Consider the following 27,659-nt stretch of genomic DNA (forward strand, 5'->3'; position numbering starts at 1 on the left):
AAGGGGGCACCAGTGTTTGCACTGTGGCTTGCAGAGTATGTACGTAGATATTGGCCTAAAATATCGCCTGATCCTACATTATGTAATTTTTAAAATTCAGAATGAATTTTTCATCCTGCAGCAGAGAGTACGCTGGTTAAAACAGTGTGCAGGAATGGCAATCGAACCAAAGACCATTGTTTCCCGAGAAAAAGTGCTGTGCCGACTGAGATTCCCGAGCACGGCTCACAACCCGTCAAGGGGCCTTTCTTGCACCAGCTCTTCAGTTTTACTTTCCAAACATCACTGAATTTGTCCTTTGAAATTTTCGGGCCTTGTACTTCTGCAAGAATAGATATTGTGGAGGCATGGTTTAGACACAATGTGTGGGTTCGTTTCCCGAATGAATTTTTCATGATCAAGCACTGAATGTGTTAATACGCAGTTTAACGGTAGATTAAAAGTGTGTACCGGACCGGAAGTCGAAACCGGAAGCAAGTGTTGTACTAGCTGATCTACCCAAGCACGATTAACGACCCACCCTCACAGCTCCACTTCCGACAGTGCTTCATCTCCTTGAAGGGAAGAGGTTCACTCAGCAAATTTCTTATCAGCGCACTCTGTACTACATTATATAAAACTGACTCTGGGTACGCCCCTGACTGTGGCTAAGCTATGTCTCAAGAAGCAATTTAATGTGAGGGTGCTAGTCCTGTTATGCATGCAAGAAAACTTCCGTAAAGTTTGGAAGGTAGAATATGTGGTTTATGTGGAAATACAGCTATAAGGAGCTGTATTCAATAGTGGTATGGTAGCTTAGTGGGTAGCGCAAATTCTGCGAAAAGGTAAAGCTGCCGGGTTTGATGGTGGTGGTGGTGGTGGTGGTTAGCGTTTAACGTCCCGTCGACAACGAGGTCATTAGAGACGGAGCGCAAGCTCGGGTTAGGGAAGGATTGGGAAGGAAATCGGCCGTGCCCTTCTCAAAGGAACCATCCTGGCATTTGCCTGAAACGATTTAGGGAAATCACGGAAAACCTAAATCAGGTTGGCTGGAGACGAGATTGAACCGTCGTCCTCCCGAATGCTAGTCCAGTGTGCTAATCACTGCGTCACCTCGCTCGGTATCCCCGGGTTTGAGGTTCCATGGGGCACACAGTTTTAATTTGTCATCAAGTTTCAGTTTTGTTGATGTTTGGGAAAGTCGCAGTTTTGAAATCCCTTCCAACAACTTAGGGTGAGCTATCATATAGGAGCAACAGACTATGAAGTAAATCCAGGCATACTCCCGGAAGCACGGGACTAGTTTAACGATTGTTTGATAAATGGGTGCCGGCCGCGGTGGTCTAGCGGTTCTAGGTGCGCAATCCGGAACCGCGCGACTGCTGCTGTCGCAGGTTCGAATCCTGCCTCGGGCATGGATGTGTGTGATGTCCTTACGTTAGTTAGGTTTAAGTAGTTCTAAGCCTAGGGGACTGATGACCACAGATGTTAAGTCCCATAGTGCTCAGAGCCATTTGAACCATTTTGATATATGGGTATTTTGACCCTAACATAATATCAAACAGTGAAGTACGGTTGCATTTGCTTGGATGTGGAATATATAATCATGTGAAAGCGAATGGTTGTTTTGAATATATAAACTTTGTATCTCCACGCGTAAGTCAGCCGGCCGCTGTGACAGAGCGGTTCTGTCGCTTCAGTTCGGAACCGCGCGGCCGCTACGGTCGCAGGTTCTAATCCTACCTCGGGAATGGATGTGTGTGATGTCCTTACTTTATTTAGGTTTAAGTAGTTCTAATTATAGGGGACTGAAGACCTCAGATGTTGATTCCCATAGTGCTTACAGCCATTTGAACCATTTTCGCATAAGTCAAAATTAGCCACAAGTTTCTGTCTCCATCCCCGTACAAGATGCAGTCGTATGAAATCGGATGATTGGTTTCCAAACGGCTCGTAGTAAACGTGTGATCTGTTCCGAGTTTGTATCAATAGAACAGAATCGTAGCCCTGTCGGCCTATTACAAATCACACGAAGCTGGTGCTGCTGTGTTGCTACGTCTGCCGCTTCTGTAGGCAGGAATTCTCGCCCTCATTGAACGGGGCCCTTTGTGCAGTTAATGAGTGGCCCCAATTAGATAACCGGCCGCGCCGCTGTACGCTAGGGGCCCCATTAATGCAGACGAGCAACGGATCTCTGAAGCGAATGCCCGGCAGCTCTGGGCTGCAATGTTGATAGTCTGTTCAACGAACAACGGGTATGGCTCGGTGGCTACGGTATTGGTTTAATAGTTACGGCGTTGTAGCACGCTTAGCTAAAGAGACGTCATCACTGAAAATGCGACGTTAAAATATTTGCCTTCCATTACACTTTGGGATCGGACATTTCACACTGTGTTCCATGAGACCATGAAATAAGTACATGCTGGACAGGGCGACTCGCTTATGAACTCCTGTATTTTTATTACATGAACCATTCATGATATCGAATAGAGGTTTTCCGACATGTTTTTGAAGGCTAGTCCAGTGATACAACGGATCGTAATGTAGCAGTCGAAACTTCTCGCGAAAATATCGGAGAAGTGAGCTGAAATTTGTAGGCAAGGGCCTCAACTGGCTGTTAAAGACTAAACACTGCACAGTGTTGCAGTAACGATATGGGCTTTTGTTTTAATGACTGCCACCCCAGGTCATGTATCAAATCGGTGGAACACTCTCCCCTGTTTCGCGATAGTACGAAACTAACTCCCCTTCTTTGAACTGTTTCCATATTCTCCGCCAAAAAAAAGATAGTCATCTTCTCCGAGCTGGTTCATCACTGTACGCAGAACACATTGTTGTAAGATGTGTTCATATCCTGCAGCATTTCGAGTTTTCATAATCACAAGGGGACCACAAGGGAAACGTCTCCCAAGGCTTAACACGATCTATTGCGTGTTTCACTGTTGGCATTACACCTGATGGCAAGTGATCTTCTCCGTGCATTTTCGAAGTCGAAACTATTCCTTCGGATCGCCATTGGGTTTATGGTGGTTCATCAATCGTTTCTAGTTATATCTCGTATAGTGATTTCGCTCTTTATACACAGCTAAAGTACTCCTTAGAACTGACTACAAATAGGTGTGACATAAAAGTAGCTGCTCCTCCATTGTAGACCGTTGTTTGTAACGTCCTGTACACACTCATTGTGCCATCTATACTGCCTGTAGCACTTCGGAACTCACGAGAGATTCCTTCTGCCGGTTTCTGTCGATTTGGTACGACCAGGCTCCCCAATGCACGACTGTCTCGGTCCGCGAGTACTTGACTGTCTGGTCTTTGTTTAGCTGTGACTGTTCCTTCGTTTCTCCGCTACATGGTCTCAACGGTCGACTGAAGCTCTGAAATGTCCCTGAGAGCTCTGTTACTCGGCTAACATCCATTGACCAGTTCACATTCGAGTTCACTGAGCCCTCCTGAGTGAGCAAAACTGCTGCTACCGTTTTTATACTGCCAACACATTACTTCCCGCCTCCTTTAGATAGGGGTTCCAATACCTTCGATCAGATACTATATTTCCAGGCACAGAAACCATTGCTGAGCTCATGCTTTTGGCGTACTTGTAAGTGGTAGAGCATTATAGCTTTTCCTTAAAAGTGCAGCATATAATGACGGAGCCTGACCTGAGAAACAGACGATTCCTGCCGCGCGAGCTTTCAGTTGTATTTCATATATCGGATAATTTTGCGAAAAGTTTCGGTGGCACCATGGACGTGCTTTATATCATCGTACTCGTCTTTTCAAGAGCTTTCGACTTCCGTTAAAAAGTATATCGTTCTATTAAATTTCGTAGGTGAAGTACAAATGCAACAAAGTTTCGAGCTCCTCTGCTCCCATCGATTTATCGATTTGAGCTGTTCATGGGAAAACAGTGCTGCAAGCATTAGATGATTATCAATGGATATCATCCTCATTTACACATTTAGAGCCTTTTATAACAGTTCCACTTCCTCATTCGAATGAAAATGTGTTATAAAAACAGAAGTACAACATTAATTTACTTATGTATAACAAATCAGTCGAAACTGAAACGCGATACTTATTGGAATTAAGGAAATATTGGAAGGGAGGACCCAGCAATATGCTTTTCTTTTCATACAACTTGTTTATTTAACAATATGTAAACTGTGTTTTACAGATAATCGAAGCATTTTACCATAAAACTTTATTTAACAAAAGGAACAAATTTGCTAAATTATTTTAACCTTAAACTTTAAGTTGAACAAGCTTTTAATATTTGCAAAAGAAATCAGAACTGCTGCATTGCAAACAGCAAACAATACGACAATGATTACAAGACGGCCTCACCTGCAGCCCATTCATTATCAAGTGAAACAGCTCTGTTTGCTACCACGCTGGACACAGTCTGCCATTAAATGCCGTTCCGCAACACATAAAAACTACACTCCTGGATATGGAAAAAAGAACACATTGACACCGGTGTGTCAGACCCACCATACTTGCTCCGGACACTGCGGGAGGGCTGTACAAGCAATGATCACACGCACGGCACAGCGGACACACCAGGAACCGCGGTGTTGGCCGTCGAATGGCGCTAGCTGCGCAGCATTTGTGCACCGCCGCCGTCAGTGTCAGCCAGTTTGCCGTGGCATACGGAGCTCCATCGCAGTCTTTAACACTGGTAGCATGCCGCGACAGCGTGGACGTGAACCGTATGTGCAGTTGACGGACTTTGAACGAGGGCGTATAGTGGGCATGCGGGAGGCCGGGTGGACGTACCGCCGAATTGATCCACACGTGGGGCGTGAGGTCTCCACAGTACATCGGTGTTGTCGCCAGTGGTCGGCGGAAGGTGCACGTGCCCGTGGACCTGGGACCGGACCGCAGCGACGCACGGATGCACGCCAAGACCATAGGATCCTACGCAGTGCCGTAGGGGACCGCACCGGCACTTCGCAGCAAATTAGGCACACTGTTGCTCCTGGGGTATCGGCGAGGACCATTCGCAACCTTCTCCATGAAGCTGGGCTACGGTCCCGCACACCGTTAGGCCGTCTTCCGCTCACGCCCCAACATCGTGCAGCCCGCCTCCAGTGGTGTCGCGACAGGCGTGAATGGAGGGACGAATGGAGACGTGCCGTCTTCAGCGATGAGAGTCGCTTCTGCCTTGGTGCCAATGATGGTCGTATGCGTGTTTGGCGCCGTGCAGGTGAGCGCCACAATCAGGACTGCATACGACCGAGGCACACAGGGCCAACACCCGGCATCATGGTGTGGGGAGCGATCTCCTACACTGGCCGTACACATCTGGTGATCGTCGAGGGGACACTGAATAGTGCACGGTACATCCAAACCGTCATCGAACCCATCGTTCTACCATTCCTAGACTGGCAAGGGAACTTGCTGCTCCAACAGGACAATGCACGTCCGCATGTATCCCGTGCCACCCAACATGCTCTAGAAGGTGTAAGTCAACTACCCTGGCCAGCAAGATCTCCGGATCTGTCCCCCATTGAGCATGTTTGGGACTGGATGAAGCGTCGTCTCACGCGGTCTGCACGTCCAGCACGAACGCTGGTCCAACTGAGGCGCCAGGAGGAAATGGCATGGCAAGCCGTTCCACAGGACTACATCCAGCATCTCTACGATCGTCTCCATGGGAGAACAGCAGCCTGCATTGCTGCGAAAGGTGGATATACACTGTACTAGTGCCGACATTATGCATGCTCTGTTGCCTGTGTCTATGTGCCTGTGGTTCTGTCAGTGTGATCATGTGATGTATCTGACCCCAGGAATGTGTCAATAAAGTTTCCCCTTCCTGGGACAATGAACTCACGGTGTTCTTATTTCAATTTCCAGGAGCGTATATAAGCACCGTTTTGACAAGACTGATTCAATTACTCAGCTGATGACTCAACTTTTAAACTGAAAGCTGTATGTCGAAAGGTTCAGGGTTAAGATGCGCTCCTGTGGTTCAAGGTTAAACATATTAGCAAACACTATGACAATTATAAGATTTATCTCAAAGCCACCAACTTCGTAACTTCAATCAGCAACCTAGTTGCTACTGGATCCGAACCCGCCCCTCTCGCAATTTTATTTTGACTAAAGCCTTGGTGACAGTTAGCTGTTACTATTTTCAAAGTTTATCTGATTGTCAGATTTAAGAAACGTCTTAAAACATTACTTGTGAACACTTCTTACAAGAGAACTCATTCGGTGGAACAACAAGATCCAGGCCGGCCGTAGTGAGCGAGCGGTTCTAGGCGCTTCAGTCTGGAATCGCGCGACCGCTACGGTCGCAGGTTCGAATCCTGCCGCGGGCATGGATATGTGTGATGTCTTTAGGTTAGTTAGGTTTAAGTAGTTCTAAGTTCTAGGGGCTGATGACCTCCGCTGTTAAGTCCCATAGTGCTCAGAGCCATTTGAACCATTTTTGAACAAGATCCAGCAAAAATACACCAATAATGACAATGTCTTTCAAACACAGAAAGGAACAGCTTAGTAAAACAGGTTGTTCGCATTATAGCTAATGACTGAGAAATGTCTTTACAATCAAAGAATTGAACCTGTTAACAGCTAAGTCTAATCACAAGGCCCCTCTTTTTTTAACGGCAACCTGTGCCTCAGTAAAAGTGTTCCGGCTGTATTTACGACCAAAAGCTGATTAATTGGAACGTTAACGATCGGGTACAAACCAGAATCGGAGAGGCTATATAATAGGACAGATTTTTAAACGACAGCTAGTGTCTTAGTACATTAGTACTGTCTAAATTTGTGACCAAAGAGCCGACCGAGTAAGACTCTGAGAGTCGGGTACAAACTAAAAAATAATAAGAGGGGCACGTAGACAATGAAACAATCACCATGAGGGTTACAGAGCGTCACTCCCCCTTATCAGCAAGCAGATCCATGAATCCACGGTGCGTCGCAGCTGTTACTGAGTGGTGCTGATGAAAGCCCGGTAGAAGAGGGCAGCCAGGCCACGGGCGGTCGTCCGACGCGAATGTTGCCAACCAGTTGATGGGAAGTCGGCCTGCTGCTTGTTGTCGACGCTGACCCGGTGAAGCACTCCGGTATGTTCGCCCTACGCAGGCCCTACTTGGGTAGCTCGTGGCAAACGACCGCCCGGACCTCGTGACCCACTCTGTGGCGACGCTTCTGCCAATCCCCAGACTACGTCCCCCCTGTCAGGCCAGCGATCCCCGAGTATATGGCAAGCAAAGACCCTCTAAGGGCACAACCAACTCTTCCTCTCGAGCCGCTAGAGGGATAGTCGATACTACACCTTAGCCAGTGGTGCCAGACAGAAGAATCTACTAACTGAATGGCGCCAAACATTTAGAGACTGAATTAAATATTGCATTATCGCGAAGTCTGCAAGCAGATCAGTTCGTTGGCGTTGTTTTGTCTACACAGGTGTTCTGAAAACGACGTGAACGTGTGTTAACTTGAATAAGTTTTGCTTAAGGTGAATCACAACACATACAAACGTCATACACCACTAAAAGAAAGTGAATTTCTGTAGGCGACTCTTTCACCTAACGCCATCTTTGCGCATGCCTAACACTTTAGCCAGCTACCCTTTTCTACAAAAGCAGCAGCTATCTGAATGTAAATTCATGATTCGCTTGGACCAGTAGGAAAACGTACCTCAAAGTTCAGTTCGATGGTACTTCCTTTGCCAGGGTTTTAATCGGAGTGAACATGGCAGTGAACATGTTTACAGACGGAAGTGATCATTTTCGCGTACGTCTCAGGAATCCACATCTTTCCAATTAGCAGTATAGTTTCAAACAAATACAAATTCGTGATCGCAGGAAGCAGCACAATAATCGTCACGCAGAGAAGAGAAGTATATAGAAAAGAATTCACATCTTACTCAAAGCTGACAACGAGGTTTCTACGTCTTAAGTCCATCGATCATCTAATATAGTAGAAGTAAGGAGGAAAGATAACTGTTATGTCGTAGACAGCTAACGTCATTAGAGACGGAGTTTTACACGGACATTTTATTATTGTATGGGAAGGAAGCGACTTGGTATTTCCAGAAACCATTCTGTCATTCATTGAACTGCGAAACTACGGAAAACCCTAATTTGTACAGCTGGCTCTGGGGTTGAAACTGGGCCGGTACGACATGAGTCTCACATTCGGGAGGCCGACGGTTCAATCCCGCGTCCAGCCATCCTGATTTACATTTTCTTTGACTGCCCTAAATCGCTCCAAGCAAATGCCGGGATGGTTCCTTTGAAAGGGCACTGCCGATTTCCTTCCCTAATCCGATGAGACCGATGACATCGCTGTCTGGTCTCCTCCCTCAAAACAAACCCCACAAAAAATATGAGTCTAGTATATGAGACACTAGGCCATCATCCGTATTGCAATAGTAGCTATAACAGATGAAAATTGTAGGATTCCTGAAAGCGCAGAATAGGAACATTTATCTTCAAATGAGACATTTAATAATACTAATGATCAGGAAACTAAATGAAGCAAGATGTAACAATATCAGATTGCTAATGTCGGCAGTGGCCGGCTACTGAACGAAGATGAACGACTTTTGACTGCACATAGGCCTGTTGATTTCAGCTATAGCTTTCCAAAGTTTTCTCGACAGTTAAGCCTAACTTTATTCCTAGCCTAACTTTATTACTAATCTCAATTACTCTTTATCCTCTCTCATTCCTACTACCAAACCGTTATTCTTTTGTTCTATTTTACTCCTTCCTCTACAGCTGGATTCCAGGCCCACGTGACTGGCAGATTTTCATCTTGCTTTAGGTACCGGATTACTCCTTCATTATCCTCATGCACTATCACTATCTCATTATCTTCTACTTGCAACATCAGTATGAACATTAACTATTCCAGTCAGCCTAAGTTTCGATTGTGATGACAACATCCCTTTTGTTGAACCGTTTGCAGCAACTCACTCTCCTCACTTCCTTCTACTCACAACGAATACTAAGGTGATGCAGTCCGAAAACGAAGTAGGTTCCAGTACACTTGTTCGCCCACTGCTCGAATACTGCTCACCGGTGTGGGAACCGTACATGATGGTGTTGATAGAAGAGATAGAGTAGATCCAACGGAGAGCAGAGCTCTTCGTTACAGGATCAGTTAGTAATTGCGAAAGCGTTACGGAGATGACCGATAAACTCCAGTGGAAGACTCTGCAAGATAGACGCTTTTGTTGAAGTTTCGAGAACATTCCTTCACAGAGGAGTCAAGCGGTATATTGCTCCCTCCTACGTATATCTCACGAAGAGACCATGACGATAAAATCGGAGAAATTAGAGCCTACACAGAGGCATGCCGACAATCTTTCTCTCCACGAACAATACGAGACTGGAATAGAAGGGAGAACCGATAGAGGTACTCAAGGTACCCTCGGCCACACACCGTCAGGTGGCTTGCGGAGTATGGATGTAGATGTAGATGTAGAAAAAATTTCTGAGAATGTTCGTTTGGTCACAGTATTGCATGGTATTGAACCATGGTCTGTGGGAAAACCGGAAAAGGAGAGAGTAGAAGCGGCTGGGATGTGATGCCATAGAAAGATGTCGAACATTAAGTGGACTGATAAGAAATTACGAGGTCTTCTGTATTATCTGAGTACAAAGAAGTATTTCAAAAACACCGAAATATAAATATTTGATAGGAGAGCTGATAAGAATTCCCCTCATACTGGAGATGCACGGGAGAGTTAGAAACACTAGGGGAACACAGAGATGGGGATATATCTAAGAAATAACACATGAACAGGGTGGTCTGGGAAGTCGTAGTCTGCTGGCGGCCACATGAAACTAGTCAGAGGTAACATACACTCCTGGAAATGGAAAAAAGAACACATTGACACCGGTGTGTCAGACCCACCATACTTGCTCCGGACACTTCGAGAGGGCTGTATAAGCAATGATCACACGCACGGCACAGCGGACACACCAGGAACCGCGGTGTTGGCCGTCGAATGGCGCTGGCTGCGCAGCATTTGTGCACCGCCGCCGTCAATGTCAGCCAGTTTGCCGTGGCATACGGAGCTCCATCGTAGTCTTTAACACTGGTAGCATGCCGCGACAGCTTGGACGTGAACCGTATGTGAAGTTGACGCACTTTGAGCGATGGCGTATAGTGGGCATGCGGAAGGCCGGGTGGACGTACCGCTGAATTGCTCAACACGTGGGGCGTGAGGTCTCCACAGTACATCGATGTCGTCGCCAGTGGTCGGCGGAAGGTGCACGTGCCCGTCACCTGGGACCGGACCGCAGCGACGCACGGATGCACGCTAAGACCGTAGGATCCTACGCAGTCCCGTAGGGGACCGCACCGCCACTTCCCAGCAAATTAGGGACACTGTTGCTCCTGGGGTATTTGCTCCTGGGGTATCGGCGAGGACCATTCGCAACCGTCTCCATGAAGCTAGGCTACGGTCCCGCACACCGTTAGGCCGTCTTCCGCTCACGCCCCAACATCCTGCAGCCCGCCTCCAGTGGTGTCGCGACAGGCGTGAATGGAGGGACGAATGGAGACGTGTCGTCTTCAGCGATGAGAGTCGCTCCTGCCTTGGTGCCAATGATGGTCGTATGCTTGTTTGGCGCCGTACGGGTGAGCGCCGCAATCAGGACTGCATACGACCGAGGCACACAGGGCCAACACCCGGCATCATGGTGTGGGGAGCGATCTCCTACACTGGCCGTACACCTCTGGTGATCGTCGAGGGGACACTGAATAGTGCACGGTGCATCCAAACCGTCATCGAACCCATCGTTGTACCATTCCTAGACCAGCAAGGGAACTTGCTGTTCCAACAGGACAATGCACGTCCGCATGTATCCTGTGCCACCCAAAGTGTACTAGAAGGCGTAAGTCAACTACCCTGGCCAGCAAGATCTCCGGATCTGTCCCCCTATTGAGCATGTCTGGGACTGGATGAAGCGTCGTCTCACGCGGTCTGCACGTCCAGCACGAACGCTGGTCCAACTGAGGCGCCAGGTGGAATTGGCATGGCAAGCAGTTCCACAGGACTACATCCAGCATCTCTACGATCGTCTCCATGGGAGAATAGCAGCCTGCATTGCTGCGAAAGGTGGATATACACTGTACTAGTCCCGACATTGTGCATGCTCTGTTGCCTGTGCCTATGTGCCTGTGGTTCTGTCAGTGTGATCATGTGATGTATCTGACCCCAGGAATGTGTCAATAAACTTTCCCCTTTCCTGGGACAATGAATTCACGGTGTTCTTATTTCAATCTCCAGGAGTGTAGTTAATCCAAAGTACCGAATGGTTCAAGTGATTCCTCGCGAGACGTTAGTGTTAACTGGGCTTCATGGTGATTCATTTATTTATTTATTTATTCAGTTGTACCTCTTTGTTATTAACACAGAACCATTGGTAGTATGCTCCTAGAGCTTGCCAAACATTTTTTTAATTTTTTAAAAAGTTTTCTGCACCCATTTCGATTTCGTTTCTCTCACTTCACGTTTATTTCAGCCGTAAAAGTCGTACAATGCGATATACTTGCCTCCTATTGAATAATTTTTTACTTCCTATTCTGCCGATCCATTGAAGTATGTGTCTCTTACCCAAGGTTTCTTCGAAGTTACTCTCCTTGTAGCTATATTTCATGCCCACCATCTGTCACTGCCCTCCATTTGATACATCCATTCCTCTTATACAGAACTGCCTGCTATCACATTCTAAATCGGCAGGTTTAGAAACTTCAGCATCTCATTCTTAATGAGCACTTTTGTGTCCCATTTCTTTAGCTGCACCAAGCTACACAATGGAACAGTTGTTACTGTTCCTAGGTTTCGAGGGACAGCAAATAACTGCAAATTGAAAATGGAGCTAACTCTACTCTGGACTGAAAAGGTTAACTAAAAGTAGGCAGCCAATTTTTTCTCCTGGCAATCTGTGCTGTTATGCGAATAATTCAAGTGGTAGTTCGTACCCATTGCACTAGCTGGTGGTGACAAATCATGCTGTTTGCACTTGGTACACGGGTAACTACATGCTAGAGTGATCTAAGCGCCACAGTGAGTTTCACTTTAGTCTGCTGCCCTTTCAGTTTATTATTTCTCTTAGGTTTATGTGATTTGGATATTGGATTTCAAATTTCCAGTTCATCAAATGAAGAGTAGAAACGGAATCTGGAACAAGAGTAATGAGCAGTTTAGAAGGCCTACACAACTAAGAAAAGTATAATAAGAAAGTGGCAGAAGAAGATGACATTTTTCATTTAAGGAGACCTAAATATCATATTTATCTTCACATACAAACTTAACCTTTATTTATGGAGTAACGATTGTGTAGGACGTTTTAAATGCAGTATGGTTTCGATTTTATATGCTTCCCTGCGTGATAATCGTAACTTTAAAGCCGCAGAACACAGGAATCATTGGCCTGAGCAAAGCTTCCTTGTCTCAGAGAGTGATTATACTCTGATCGGGAAACATTTGAAACCTGCTAAACCTCCAGCATTGAAAACGTATTGCTAGACCATATCGACTATACAAGTTTTAGATCAACACGACAAAACTTATTCGATATTGGCAGTACCTTAGGAGAACGTATAGGCTCGCGGAGGCTTCATTGGTGATCGCAAGGAAATATACAGGAGTCTTTTATTACAAGAAAACCTGTAATGTCCTCCTCCATTGTGAGAATATTCTGTCTCGAGAAATCATTCTCCATCACATGTGACCAATGGAATCTTCGTTCTTGGCTTCTGTAGTTCTCTTCAATGAAGAGGAAGACATTGGTGCTATGCGTAACTTTTTTATAAATGATTAAATGTTCTTGCACAAAAGTATTTCGTGTTTCTAATAACATGTTTAACAAATTTAAATGGATTACGCTGGACAACCCCAAATGGACTTAGATGTATGACTGGAAAAATTCTAAAACATCCCTTTTATGCGGTTATCTAAAAACTGTTACTGTAGCTTCCTGAGAAGTTCATCATTCTAAGCGGTTAGCAGAGTTATACATAAAAAAATTATATAAATTCTTACCACCACTCCGCATGTTTGCTCTCTAGGAAAAGAAGCTCTCTGACGTTTAAGAAGTATCACAAGTGCCGAACTTCGAGAAACGCCCTGAACCTCAGTGAGAATCAAGCCTATTTGCTGTAATGTGATTAAAGCTGTGTTCTGCAACTTAGTCGTCAAGCACGACTGAGGCCAACCGAATATATTTATGTAATAGTTGCGAAGTGAGGTACTAAACGCTGTTAGTTCCATGACTATGCAGTTTCCATTCACAGGTATGTAGAGAGAGAGGGGAGGGGGGGGGGGGGGTGAGCATAGTGTCTGAACAGTCGAGAAACACGACTAAAGTTCCATAGAATTTGTTGAACTCCACTAAACAAATCATTCTCTGTGCAATTAAGAAGCATGATATTACTTGTTTTTTGCATATAAATCTACAATTTCAACTTATGCTCTTTTAGCTACACAAAATGTATAAATTTGTAATGTATTAGACATATATTGCTTTTTATAAGTCCACATTGCTTTATGTATGTATTTATTTACAATTTATCTTTTAGTTGGAACAGGAGACAGAACTGACTGCCCGTTAATGTACTGAAGCTGCTCGGTTTTTTACGTTTGTCAATACCCGACAATCACTGTATCGTAAAAAATTAGTCTCGCCGCAGATACTTTCCTTCCGTTATAATATAACGGAAGCAAGGATTTATTTTGACAGATTGAGTATGGTTTACTAGCTTATGTAGAATTTAATTTTCAGTAATTCACGCTCCAGTACCTCACTTTAACAGCGCAGTTTCGGGATGAAGCCGTGTGGACGCTATCCTAATATTAGCTTCGTTTCTCCTCCTCGTGCTGGCCAGTCACCACAACGCGAGCTGCAATATTGTTAACGACACATCCGTGGTGCGGTGCATGTGCTTTGCTTACGTCGGTAACCGCTTCACGGCTCTTTGACACATCCGTGGCTGACGGTGCGAAAATTTAGTCAACCGGACACACACGTGCTGGCTAACCATGCTTCTGATAGCCGGTAAGCGTAATATCGTTCCTTGTTATGGAAACTAAACGAAATTATACCGGGTCACTTGACCACTGACAGCAGTGGCCTGCATTTCGAATCCCTGCGCCACCAATAAGCACTTCCTATCGTTCTCCTAATAAGACTCCGTCGGTAATCAAGTGGCATTAATCTGACAAGAGAATCATACGCACAACAGATCCAAAGAATTAGCTGACCTTTCGTATAACTGTGGTTCGTACAGAAAACTTTCATTAGAATTTTTTTTCCGAGAATGCATACTGCTTTATGTGTAATGGTATGAATTGTGTCAACTTCCAACTATAGCCTTCTTCTTATTATAACGACTGTGAAGCATGTTTCCTGTCGCAGACTTGCAATACTTCTTTTACACTTCTGTCTTTGTTGTCCAATGCTTCAGTGCACTTCTATAACTCCGTAATATTTTCAAAACGTGTGATACGTTGGCTACAGTAGTTAATAATAATATACGAAAAATAAATATATGTAGCAGCCTCGACAGCTTTCAAATCAACAACCGGAATTTGTAACGATTAACTGTCGTGCATTAAATCTGCATATTATTATAAATACCACAGCGTGATTATACGAAAAAAATTACAAATGATCACTCTTCCCTAATTACAACATGCAGTTGTCCGTCTTGACGCTAAAGGCAATGCTAAACTGAACGACGGACCGGCTGCTCTGCTCTAATCCAATACCTGAAATAAATTACTGATCTAAACGCACCTGTGAGAAATCACTGCGCTGCAAATGTGCTTGACATTAATGTAACTGCTTGCCAAAACTCAGAATGTTTGTAATGAAAACAAGAAAATGACCACACTACACTGCGGTGCATGTCAGCAATATTACGCTAATTTCAGCCACAAGCGCTAATACAAAACACGACGCCCAGAGATTAAATAATTGGAAATGTGGTTTTAAACTAAAGATGTATTAAAACTCAAAACTATACAAGTAATTGAAATTATATTAGCATGATAACTTCCTATTTTAGGCATTGTCAGAAACATTGAGACAGACACAAGCGTGAACTAAAGAGAAGCCGGTACACGATTTTCATAGGGTAAAACCTGGAGACACGACGTTAATTTTGATCTGATAAGGACATTTTCCACCTGAACCAACAATGCTTTCATCGTCGCCAACAGATAGCGAATGGCGTAGATACCAGAGCGCAGCTGCATCGACATGTAGCATCAACTGATCGACTGTTGCCATCAGAGGATCACTTGAAAGATGAAAGCATATTCTGCCTACGAAAGTGACGGGCGATCGCGCTTGCGACTTACACCTTCTGAGCGCTGTCTCGTAGAGTGCATTTGTCCATGACACACTGGTTTTATGAAACTACAATGGAGTCCAGACCATTAACTGCATATAGGCGTTGATAAATATGAACGGGTACAGCTGAAAATGTGAGCCCTGACCGGGATTCCATCCTGTATCGTGTACGAATAATGATCACCATTAGAGACCAAAGACTTTAGGCACAAGAAGACACCATCATTCCGTCAACGGCCTTGTCAAAGAGGGCGGAGCAGCGGACGTAGGTTCAGGGCACTCTCCTACCCTGGGGTGGGAAACTGCCCCTAAAGGCGGAATAGTAAGAAATGAGCAACGGCACGAGGATGCAGGATGCACTGAAAACCACTGCATTAAAGGCACGTAACGTTTATCCACAGGACATGTGACCTGTAATTGAAGAAGTGATATGATGATCTCTCCATTGGCAAAAGATTCCGGAATTGTCCCCCATTTGGATCTTCGGGAGGGGACTGCCAAGGGGAAGGTTACCATCAGAAAAAGATTGAATAATGAACTGCACGGTAATATTCTATGAGTCGGGGTGTGGAAGGTCAGAAGCTTGAAAGTGGTAGCGAAACCAAATGCAAAGGCTCAGTCTGGATATAGTAGGGGTCAGTGAAGTGGAAAGAAGACAAGGATTTCTGATCAGATGAGAATAAAGAAACAACATCAGCAGGAAATGGTACAACAGGAGTAGGATTCGTTGTGAATAGGAAGGTAGGGCAGAGAGTGTGTTACTGTGAACGGTTCAGTGTCAGGCTTGTCCGTATCAGAATCGACAGCAAACCAACACCAACAACGACAGTTCAGGTATACATGCAAGCTGAAAATGTAGAGATACAGAGAATGTATGAGTATATTGAAAGAGTAATACAGTATGTAAAGGGGAATGAAAATCTAATAGTCATGGGGAACTGAAATGCAGTTGTAAGGGAAGGAGTAGAAGAAAAGGTTACAGGATAATGTGTTCTTAGGACAAGGAATGAGAGAGGAGAAAGATAAATCAAACCTCTAATAAGTTTCAGCTAGTAATAGCGAATACGCTGTTCAAGAATCACAAGAGGAGGAGGTATACTTGGAAAAACGGTGGGTGATACGGGAAGATTTCAGTTACATTACATCATGATCAGACATATTCCGAAACCAGATTCTGGATTGGAAGGCGTACCCAGGAGCACATATAGAATCCGATCCTAGATTGTAGTGATGAAGAGTAGGCTGAAGTTAAAGACATTAGTCAGGAAGAATCAATACACAAATAAGTGGGATACAGAAGTACTTACTATGGGATGACGAGATACGCTTGAAGTTCTCTGAGGCTATAAATACAGCAAAAAGGAATAGTTCAGTACGCAGTACTGTAGAAGAGGGGACAACATCTCTAAAAAGGGGCAGCACAGAAACTGGGAAGGAAAACATGTTTAGAAAGAAGGTAACTGCGAAGATACCACGATTGACAGAAGAGATACTTCAGTTGATTGATGAAAGGAGGAAGTACAAAAACGTTCCGGGAAACTCAGGAATACAAAAATACAAGCCTCTAAGGAATGAAATTAATAGGAAGTGCGTGGAAGCTCAGACGAAATGGTTGCAGGAAAAATGTGAAGACATCGAAAAAGAAATTATTGTCGGAAGGACAGACTTAGCATACAGGGAAGTCAAATCAACCTTCGGTGACATTAAAAGCAAGGGTCGTGATATTAAGATTGCAGCGGGAATTCTACTGTTAAATGCAGAGGAGAGAGCGGATAGGTGGAAAGAAAACACTGAAGGCCTCTATGAGGGTCAAGATTTGTCTCATGTGGTAGAAGAAGAAACAGGAGTCTATTTAGAAGATAAAATAAGGCAGAAGGAAAAGATAACATTCCATCATAGTTTCTAAAATCCTATACACTTGGTGTATGGATGTATGAGTCTGGCGATACACCAAGTGACTTTCGGAAAAGCACCATCCACACAATTCAGAAGACGGCAAGAGCTGACAAGTACGAGAACTATCGCCCAATCAGCTTAACAGTTCATTCGTCTAAGTTTCTTACAAGAAGAATGGGAAAGAAAATTGGGGATCCACTAGGTGACGGTCACTTTAGCTTTAGGAGAGTAAAGGCATCAGAGAGGCAATTCTGACGTTGTGGTTAATAATGGATGCAAGACTAAAGTAAAATCAAGACACTTTCATAGGATTTGTCGACCTGGAAAAAACCTAAGACAATGTAAAATGGTGCAAGATGTTCGGAATTTGGAAAAACGTGTGGGTAAACTTTAGGGAGAGACGGGTCTAATACAATTTGTACAACACTCAAGAGGGAATAAGAAAAGTGGATGACCAAGAACGGAGTGCTCTTATTAAAAAGGGTGTAAGACAAGACTGTAGGCTTTCGCCCCTTCTGTTCAATCTGTAAATCGAGGAATCAATCATGGAAATAAAAGAAAGCTTCAGGAGTGGAATAAAAATACAAGGTGAAGGGATATCAGTGATAAAATTCACCGATGACGTAACTATCCTGTGTCAAAGTTAAGAAGAAATACATGATCTGTTGAACGGAATGATCAGTCTAATGAGCATACAGTATGCGTTGAGACTAAATAGAAGAAAGACGAAGGTAACGAGAAGTAGTAGAAATAAGAACAGCTTGAAACATAACATTAGGATTAATGGTCACGAAGTAGATGAAGTTAGGGAATTCTGCTACCTAGGCAGTAAAATAACCAATGACGGACGGAACAAGGAGGACACCAAAAGCAGACTAGCACTCGCAGGAAGGGCATTCCTTGCCAAGAGAAGTCTACTAATATGAAATATCGGCGTAAATTTGAAGAAGAAATTTCTGACAATGTACGTCAGCATAGTATGGTAGTGAACCATGGACTTTGGGAAAACCGGAATAGAAGAGAACCGAAGCAATTGGGATGTAGTGCTATAGACGAATGTTGAAAATTAGGTACATTGATAAGGTAAGGAATGAGGAAGTTCTGTGCAGAATCGGTGAGGAAAGGAATATGTGGAAAACACTGATAAGGAGAAGGGACAGGGTGATAGGGCATGTGTTGAGACATTAGGGAATGACTTCCATGGTACTAGAGGGAGCTTTAGAAGGCATAAACTGTAGAAGAGGAAGAGACTGGAACACATCCAGACATCCAGCAAAATATAGAGGACGTAGGTTGCAGAAATTTTTACGAAGTCTCAGGCGGTGTTCAGGAAAGATAGATTAGGCAGAATTGGTGGTGGAGTGTTTGTGTCTGTCAGTAGTGGTTTATCTTGTAGTGAAGTCGAAGTAGATACTCCGTGCGAATTGGTATGGGTGGAGGTTATACTTAACAGCCGAATTTAGTTAATAATTGGCTCCTTCTACCGATCCCCAGACTCCGATGATACAGTTGCGGAACAGTTCAGAGAAAGTTTGAGTCTCGTAACAAATAAATACCCCACTCATACGGTTATAGTTGGTGGGGACTTCAACCTACCCTTGGTATGTTGGCAAAAATACTTGTTCAAAACCTGTGGTAGGCAGAAAACGTCTTCCGAGATTGTCCTAAATGCTTTCTCCGAAAATTATTTCGAGCAGTTAGTCCACGAACCCACGCGAATTGTAAATGGTTGCCAAAACACACTTGATCTCTTAGCCACAAACAATCCAGAGCTGATAGAGAGCATCATGACTGATACAGGGATTAGTGATCACAAGGTCGTTGTAGCTAGGCTCAATAGCATTTCTTCCAAATCCATCAGAAACAAACGCAAAATAATTTTATTTAAAAAAGCGGATAAAGTGTCACTAGAAGCCTTCCTAAAAGACAATTTCCGTTCCTTCCGAACTGACTATGCGAATGTAGACGAGATGTGGCTCAAAGATATAGTAGCAACAGCAATTGAGATATTCATACCTCATAAATTGGTAGGAGATGGAACGGATCCCCCATGGTACACAAAAATGTCCGAACGCTGTTGCAGAGGCAACGGAAAAAGCATGCGAAGTTCAGAAGAACGCGAAATCCCGAAGATGTGCTAAAATTTACAGACGCGCGAAATTTGGCACGTACTTCGATGCGAGATGCCTTTAATAGGTTCCACAACGAAACGTTGTCTCGAAATTTGGTAGAAAATCCGAAGAAATTCTGGTCGTATGTAAAGTACACAAGCGGCAAGACGCAGTCAATACCTTCGCTGCGCAGTGCCGATGGTACTGTTATCGACGACTGTGCCGCTAAAGCGGAGTTATTGAACGCAGTTTTCCGAAATTCCTTCACCAGGGAAGACGAATGGAATATTCCAGAATTTGAAACACGAACATCTGCTAGCATGAGTTTCTTAGAAGTAGATACCTTAGGGGTTGCGAAGCAACTCAAATCGCTTGATACGGGCAAGTCTTCAGGTCCAGATTTTATACCGATTAGGTTCCTTTCAGATTACGCTGATACTATAGCTCCCTACTCAGCACTCATATACAACCGCTCGCTCACCGATAGATCTTTACCTACAGATTGGAAAATTGCGCAGGTCGCACCAGTGTTCAAGAAGGGTAGTAGGAGTAATCCATTTAACTACAGACCTATATCATTGACGTCGGTTTGCAGTAGGGTTTTGGAGCATATACTGTATTCAAACATTACGAATCACCTCGAAGGGAACGATCTATTGACACGTAATCAGCATGGCTTCAGAAAACATCACTCTTGTGCAACGCAACTAGCTCTTTATTCGCACAAAGTAATGGCCGCTATCGACAGGGGACCTCAAGTTGATTCCATATTTCTAGATTTCCGGAAAGCTTTTGACACCGTTCCTCACAAGCGACTTCTAATGAAGCTGCGGAGCTATGGGGTATCGTCTCAGTTGTGTGACTGGATTCATGATTTCCTGTCAGGAAGGTCGTAGTTCGTAGTAATAGACGGCAAATCATCGAGTAAAACTGAAGTGATATCAGGTGTTCCCCAGGGAAGCGTCCTGGGACCTCTGCTGTTCCTGATCCATATACATGACCTGGGTGACAATCTGAGCAGTTCTCTTAGATTGTTCACAGATGATGCTGTAATTTACCGTCTAGTAAGGTCAACCGAAGACCAGTATCATATGCAAAGCGATTTAGAAAAGATTGCTGTATGGTGTGTCAGGTGGCAGTTGACGCTAAATAACGAAAAGTGTGAGATGATCCACATGAGTTCCAAAAGAAATCCGTTGGAATTCGATTACTCGATAAATAGTACAATTCTCAAGGCTGTCAATTCAACTAAGTACCTGGGTGTTAAAATTAAGAACAACTTCAGTTGGAAGGAACACATAGATAATATTGTCGGGAAGGCGAGCCAAAGGTTGCGTTTCATTGGCAGGACACTTAGAAGATGCAACAAGTCCACTAAAGAGCCAGCTTACACTACACTCGTTCGTCCTCTGTTAGAATATTGCTGCGCGGTGTGGGATCCTTACCAGGTGGGATTGACGGAGGACATCGAAAGGGTGCAGAAAAGGGCAGCTCGTTTTGTATTATCACGTTATAGGGGAGAGAGTGTGGCAGATATGATACACGAGTTGGGATGGAAGTCATTACAGCATAGACGTTTTTCGTCGCGGCGAGACCTTTTTACGAAATTTCAGTCACCAACTTTCTCTTCCGAATGCGAAAATATTTTGTTGAGCCCAACCTACATAGGTAGGAATGATCATCAAAATAAAATAAGAGAAATCAGAGCTCGAACAGAAAGGTTTAGGTGTTCGTTTTTCCCGCTCGCTGTTCGGGAGTGGAATACTAGAGAGATAGTATGATTGTGGTTCGATGAACCCTCTGCCAAGCACTTAAATGTGAATTGCAGAGTAGTCATGTAGATGTAGATGTAGATGTAGTAGCCGCAGAACGTGGTTACGTTATATTTGGCAATGGGGGACTGAACTGTCTACCCTTCGGCGTCAGTTGTCATGATTTTGAATTGTTGTGCTAATACATTTGTCATTTTCTGAGTTAATGTAGTAAAACGTTTGACTATTTTTCAGGAGGTCACTACTTATCATGTACCCAAGGTGGTGCTCCGGGATTTGGTATCCAAAGAGTGGGCGTCTGCATTATAAATGAAGGGTTCGTGGCCTATCTGTAGATGGCAGCGCCCCAGAACTGGCGGCCAGGTTGCGCGCGACGCTGGGTAGTCCGCACTGCCTTTCTTCGGAAACCATTTGTGAGGTGTGCGGCTCTCTCCCTGTTATTCCACTCGTATTAGATGATGTGCAACGTAATGTGTCTTTCCTAGAGGGCAACCACCCCCACCTACAAGCGTTTATTTTTAAATGAACACATCGCCGTTTGACTGTACTGTTGATTATTTAATTACGACCCAGCTTTCTGCCTTCGTGGTTGAATTTATGTCAGTAACATCTATTGCCGGATGTCGAGATGAAATTAGCCATAAATTAAGAAAATGTTCTTAATTTATGGCCAATTTTGAGCCTGACGTCCTGCAATAAACTCACTCCTGCATAAAGTCACTCAATTGAAAATGGCATAATAGGTGGAAACTTTGGTTGTGATAAAATTAACAACAGTACATTCAAATTTATTTAAAAATTATTCTATGACTGTTGCTCAGAAACATCAAATACTGTTCACCTTTAAGCAGTCATGTAGGATCCAGGAGTAGATAGCACATTGGGGCAATCGCTTAATGGATTTCAGTCATATTGAACTTATGTATTCCGGGAACTAAGAGGTTAAACCATTACTTAATGGAATAATACACTTGCAAATTAGAGCGGAATCTCTGAGATTAGAGAGTGAGGGAGTGGGGTCGGAGCTGGAAATTTCAAGTCTTCGTCAGCTCCTGGATGATAAGCGGACCGGTGACGAGTTCTTGGAGGTGTGCCCTCTGATCACTTCACCAAATTTCAAAAGCCTTGTATGTGCCTCCTGACTGGTATACCTGCGTCACCTCTTGATAACTTGCATCAAGTACAACAAGGGCTGTGACTGCTTTTCCGGTTTGAGTCTCTTCCTGGTGCCCTTCGCATACTGCAACGCGTGGTCTTTCGTTGCTGTATCCATTAAGAAAAGGGACACTGATTATCTTGGTCTCTGAAACCTTGAGATATCCGGTTTTCATAGGACAGCTCAGGGCTTGAATCATAGATAGAAATTTGTCGGCGCAAATACACAATTGGCTTGAGTAGAGGTATTATTGGCCGGTGTAGGTAGCTTCCGAGACATTGAACCAGTACGTTGAGTTTATGTATGCTGTGGCAGCTTTCGATATGGGGGTTACCGTATCTGGCGGTATCTCCAATACTTTAGAAGGAATACGCCCAGGGGATAGGTCTCACTTTGTATTTGCGCACCGCCCGAAATGATGAGCTTCAGGAATTCCTGGAGTCAATACAGGGACTGATCCTTTCTGAGGAGAAGCACAGATCAGCTTGAATTCTAGAATCGCTGCCTTTTATTCCGCGGGGTGACAAACCACGATCCGAATCTGATTCTTTCGGTCCAAGCGTTGTTCGCGTTGCGGTGCGTATGACCACCTTGTGTTGTGTGAGAGTGCCCTGTTGTGAGAAGCCCCAGGCTTAACAGCTGACAGGTTTGGGTTGGGAGTGGGGGTGGTGGAGGGGGAGGTCGAGCGCGTCAGAAGAGGTGACCAGAAAGATCTTCCCTTCCTATTTCTTCCCGTGTTGGACAGGAACCTGTTTGCGCGTTATTGGACCCTGGCAGTTCTATCTCCTTACTTGATGTAAATAATTACTGGAGTTTGGCCACATGTGTAGCTTGTCTCCCGTGCGCTCGTCTTCCCAGAGATGTAGCGCGGCCAATGGCCTAGAGTTGGCTCTGGTTGGCAGCGTACATGATAGTTTATCTGTTTTTAACGTTCTAGGCCAGTTAGACTTCTCTGATTTAACAACTTGGTGGTCACGTTATTGCTCAGAAGCGGTTTTATTCGGCGACCCGGGCTGCTTCTTCATTTTGCGAGTGGTACCTTGTTCTTTAACTTTTCTCCAGCGTGTAACATAGTTCTCTGCTACTGACCTTGGCCGAGCCTCATTAATTCTGTAATTTGCGAATCCTGGTAGTTTGCAGTTGGTCATCTTAAGCCGGGTTAAGCGGGACAGTTTTTGGAAGTGTTGCATGGGTTTCCGGATCTCTTTTCTGACAAACTGGGTGCTACTAATTTGGTTCATTATAGTTTTCGTCTAGGTGATGATGTTCCAATTCGACAGGCCCCTTATAGTTTTTCGTCATCTAAAATGAAAATTCTGAGGCAGAAAATCAGTGCTATGGTGGGAGGTGGGGTAATTAGGCCGTCCACCTCACTACATTCACCAGTATTCCTTGTTCTTAAAGCTCAGGGACATCAATATAGACCGGTATTTGACTACAGGGTACTAAACAAGATCATTTTGTCATGTCCCCTTCCCTGATCTGTTTTACGTGGCTTCCCGATGTTACTTACTTCACTGTCCTCGGCTTGAATCAAGCGTATCACCAGTTTCCCTTAACGGAGGAATGTAAGCATTTCACCGCCTTTTAATAGAGTGCTGTTCGCGCTGGCCACTAGAGTAGCTGTTCTTTCTCGTTACCTGGATCGCGTTTTGGAGAATTTGAAATTTGTGTTTGTTTACAACCGTCGTGCTTATGTGGTTCTCTATAGCCGTTCGTTCGAGGAACACCTTTGTGACCTTGGTCAAGTTATGTCCATGTGTGTTCTGCTCAGCTAACAGTGAAGCCATCCAGGATGACTCTCGACAGGCGCCAGTTCTCATTTTCGGGTCACTTCGTTTCGTATGATGGCATTAGGACAGATCGGGAACAAACAAGAGACCTGAAGAAATTTCCTCCACCTGGAAGTAAAAAGGAGAGGGTCAGCTTTATAGGAATGGCTAATTATTTTCGTAAATTCGTTCCAAATTTCACCCAAACTACTGCACCCCTTTATAATTAGAGCAGGAAAGGACAGCTTTGCGTGGGGAGAAAGTTGGCAGTTTTCTTTTGAGGCTACTAAGACCCGCATCTTGTGGTCGTGCGGTAGCGTTCTCGCTTCCCACGCCCGGATTCCGGTGTTCGATTCCCGGCTGCATCAGGGATTTTCTCTGCCTGGTGATGGCTGGGTATTGTGTGATGTCCTTAGGTTGGTTAGGTTTACGTAGTTGTAAGTTCTAGGGGACTGATGACCATAGATGTTAAGTCCCCTAGTGCTCAGAGCCATTTCAACCATTTGAGCTACTAAGAGGACCATCACAAATACTCCGGTGTTGGCTCTACCTGGTTTCGACAAGAGATTTGTTGTACAGACTGACCCTTCGAACGCTGGTCTAGCATAAGTTCTTCTCCAGGAGACGTCTCTAGGCTTTTGCCTCTAGGAGACTGATGGGTCTGCAACTTATGCATTCGATGCATGAGTGGGATGCCTTAGCCTTTCTGTTCGCCCTGGAAAAGTTTAAATTTTATCTTGAGAACAAAGAATTCGATTTACAAATCGACAATCAGATGCTGAATAGGGTTCCGGCTAGGCTGAGGAAGACTGGTACGATCTCGAGATGGGCTGTCTGCATATAAGCTTTCCGCTTCAATGTACATCTCATCAAACGCTCCGACAACCAGCTAGTAGATGTGCATAGTCGCATGTTTAAACAGGAGGACTGCGGTGCCGAAGGAGAGATAGGGGACCCTCATGTTGCTGTGTGGGGCGTACTAGCGGAAGTAGCGTTATTGTTGGGCAGCTTTAAGGGCAAACAGGATCAAGCTCTGGTGTGGCGACCCATTAAGAGCGAACTCTCGGCGCCGCCGCGGTGGTCTCGTGGTTCTAGGCGCGCAGTCCGGAACCGTTCGACTGCTACGGTCGTAGGTTCCAGTCCTGCCTCGGCATGGATGTGTGTGATGTCCTTAGGTAAGTTAGGTTTAAGTAGTTCTAAGTTCTAGGGGACTGATGACCACAGCAGTTGAGTCCCATAGTGCTCAGAGCCATTTGAACCATTTTGAACTCTTGTCCGAAGGCTGTGTACCGAAGTATTTGTTAAAGAATGAAATTTTCTGTAATCAGTAGGTGAGCTTGGTGAGCCAAGGATTGGTTTCGCTGTTGGTTCCCTCCACTGTTCATTATTTCCGTAACTCATGGTTTGGTTGTATTTTAGGCCTTTACAAAATATGAGGAAGGTGCGTTGTAGTGGGATAACTGGCCTTTGGTTAATGAGTACGAATCTTGTGACAAATGTCACCCGAATACCAACTCGCCCAGAGGATAACTACAGTCCGAGCGAGAGCTGCCCACTATGGCTTATATCCTTATTGATTTTGTAGGATGGGAACGAGATTAGTGTTTAACGTCCCGTCGATAACGAGGTCAATGGAGACGGAGTACAAGCTCGGATTATGGAAGAATGGGAAAGGAAATAGGCCGTGCCCTTTCACAGAAACCATCCCGGCATTTGTCTGAAGCCGGAAACGGGGCTGAACCGTCGTCCTCCCGAATGCGAGTCCAGTGTGCTAATCACTGCGCAACCGCGCTCGATAATTTTGTAGGACCTCTTCTCCTTACTAAGAGAGGCAACTGTTACTCTTGGTTGCTGTCGATGAGTTCTCTCAGTTTCTTTGGCTGCTCTCTACCTAGGGGGTTAAAGCCTCCGTTACCCTCCGTGACCTAATGATCATCCCTAGAGAGCGATAACTCCCAACCTTTATCTCCAGGCAGTTTAGACAATTCTGTTTCCACACTGCCATTAGCCACATTACCACCACGCCATGTTATCTTCAGGCGTTCTTTGCGGATGGCTCTGAGCACTATGGGACTTAACATCTGTGATCATCAGTCCCCTAAAACTTAGAACTACTGAAACCTAAGGACAGCACACAACACCCAGTCATCACGAGGCAGAGAAACTCCCTAACCCCGCCGGGAATCGAACCCGGGAACCCGGGCGTGGGAAGCGAGAACGCTACCGCACGACCACGAGCTGCAGACGTTCTTTGCGGAGAGGGCCAGTCTTAATCTTACATTGGCCTTAATCATACACCAAGCTAAGTCTCCATGCAGATGGGATGGCATCCTCGCCTGGCTCAGCTTCGATTTCAATTCCGCCCAGTACGAGTCACTGAAGGCTATTCCTGTCGCCCTTATAATAGCTAATCCGATTAATTCTCCCCTCTCCAACTTGGGGAGCTTTAATGACCTATTACCCACATCGATCCCCTCGGGTCTGCTGAAGGATACTTGGAAGTGGGCTAGGCAGACTACTGAATTTGTTCAACGCCATCAGGTAGACGACCCTTTTGGGGTAAAGTGGGATATGAAGTTTCTGTTAGAAAATTTGTGTGGAGTGCACAGGGTGTTGCGGCGAGTAAATTTGCTAATCAAGGAAATAGCTACTGGGAAGATTTAACAATTTCATGTTAGTCAGTTGAAACTGGTTAATTAATGTAACTTCACTTATTGCCATTCCCCCAAACAACCCAACCCAACCCAACCCTCTTATTGCCAGGAGGAATAGGGGGTGGTGCTTTCGATTTAAGCGGGTGTTGTTGAACCACGGCGTCTTCCGTGAGATCAAGCCCATGATCCTGCTGGCGCCACTTAAGTGCGCGTTCCATCGGCTCCACATCTACTCAAATCATCTTTGTTGGGTCATGTGTTCGCTCCGGGGGCTCTGTAGTGGCGAGTGGACTGTTGGACACGGAGCTGTGCGGATGTGCAAGAGTCATCGGTGTCCTGGCGGTTGCAACGAGTTAACACCTTTGACTATTGTGCTATGGGTGCCCGCATTTTCCTGTAGTGTTGACCGTTGCTACCGGCGTGTTTAGTGGGCAAGTAGTGGTTCTCTTCGCGTGCAACCTGGCTAAGAGAGCATCAGTCAATTCTAGTGCGCAAAATATGACGAGATGTATTGAACCATTTATTAGTAGCCACGAGCAGCACGGCAGTATCACCCGATGCTTACCTGGAGTCATGAAGCTAGTGGCCTCCTTGGTGTTTGTTTTAAATTATCTATGAAGGTTGTTAAATAAGTACTTTACTTAAATATTGTTAATTCGACACAGTGTGAGCTGGGTAGGAACCTAGTTTCTTTACGCCTTTTAGTGACACCTTGGGGTCCGTGTGTTTCAATCTGGAGGTTTTTGTAAGCAACAACCTAGTACACTGAAGAGCCAACGACAGTGGTACATATGCGTAATGACGTATAGGGCCCTCGAAAGCATGCAGAAGTGCCACAACACGACGTGGCATGGACTCGTCTAATGTCTGAAGTAGTGCTGAAGGCAACTCGAACCATGATCACGTAACAGTGCGACGGGTCGGAGGTTTCTTCTGAACAGCACGTTACAAGGCACCCCAGATATGCTCAATAATGTTCATGTCTGGGAAATT

The sequence above is a fragment of the Schistocerca gregaria genome, chromosome 1, assembly GCF_023897955.1.
Source record: "Schistocerca gregaria isolate iqSchGreg1 chromosome 1, iqSchGreg1.2, whole genome shotgun sequence".
In the NCBI taxonomy this organism is placed as follows: domain Eukaryota; kingdom Metazoa; phylum Arthropoda; class Insecta; order Orthoptera; family Acrididae; genus Schistocerca; species Schistocerca gregaria.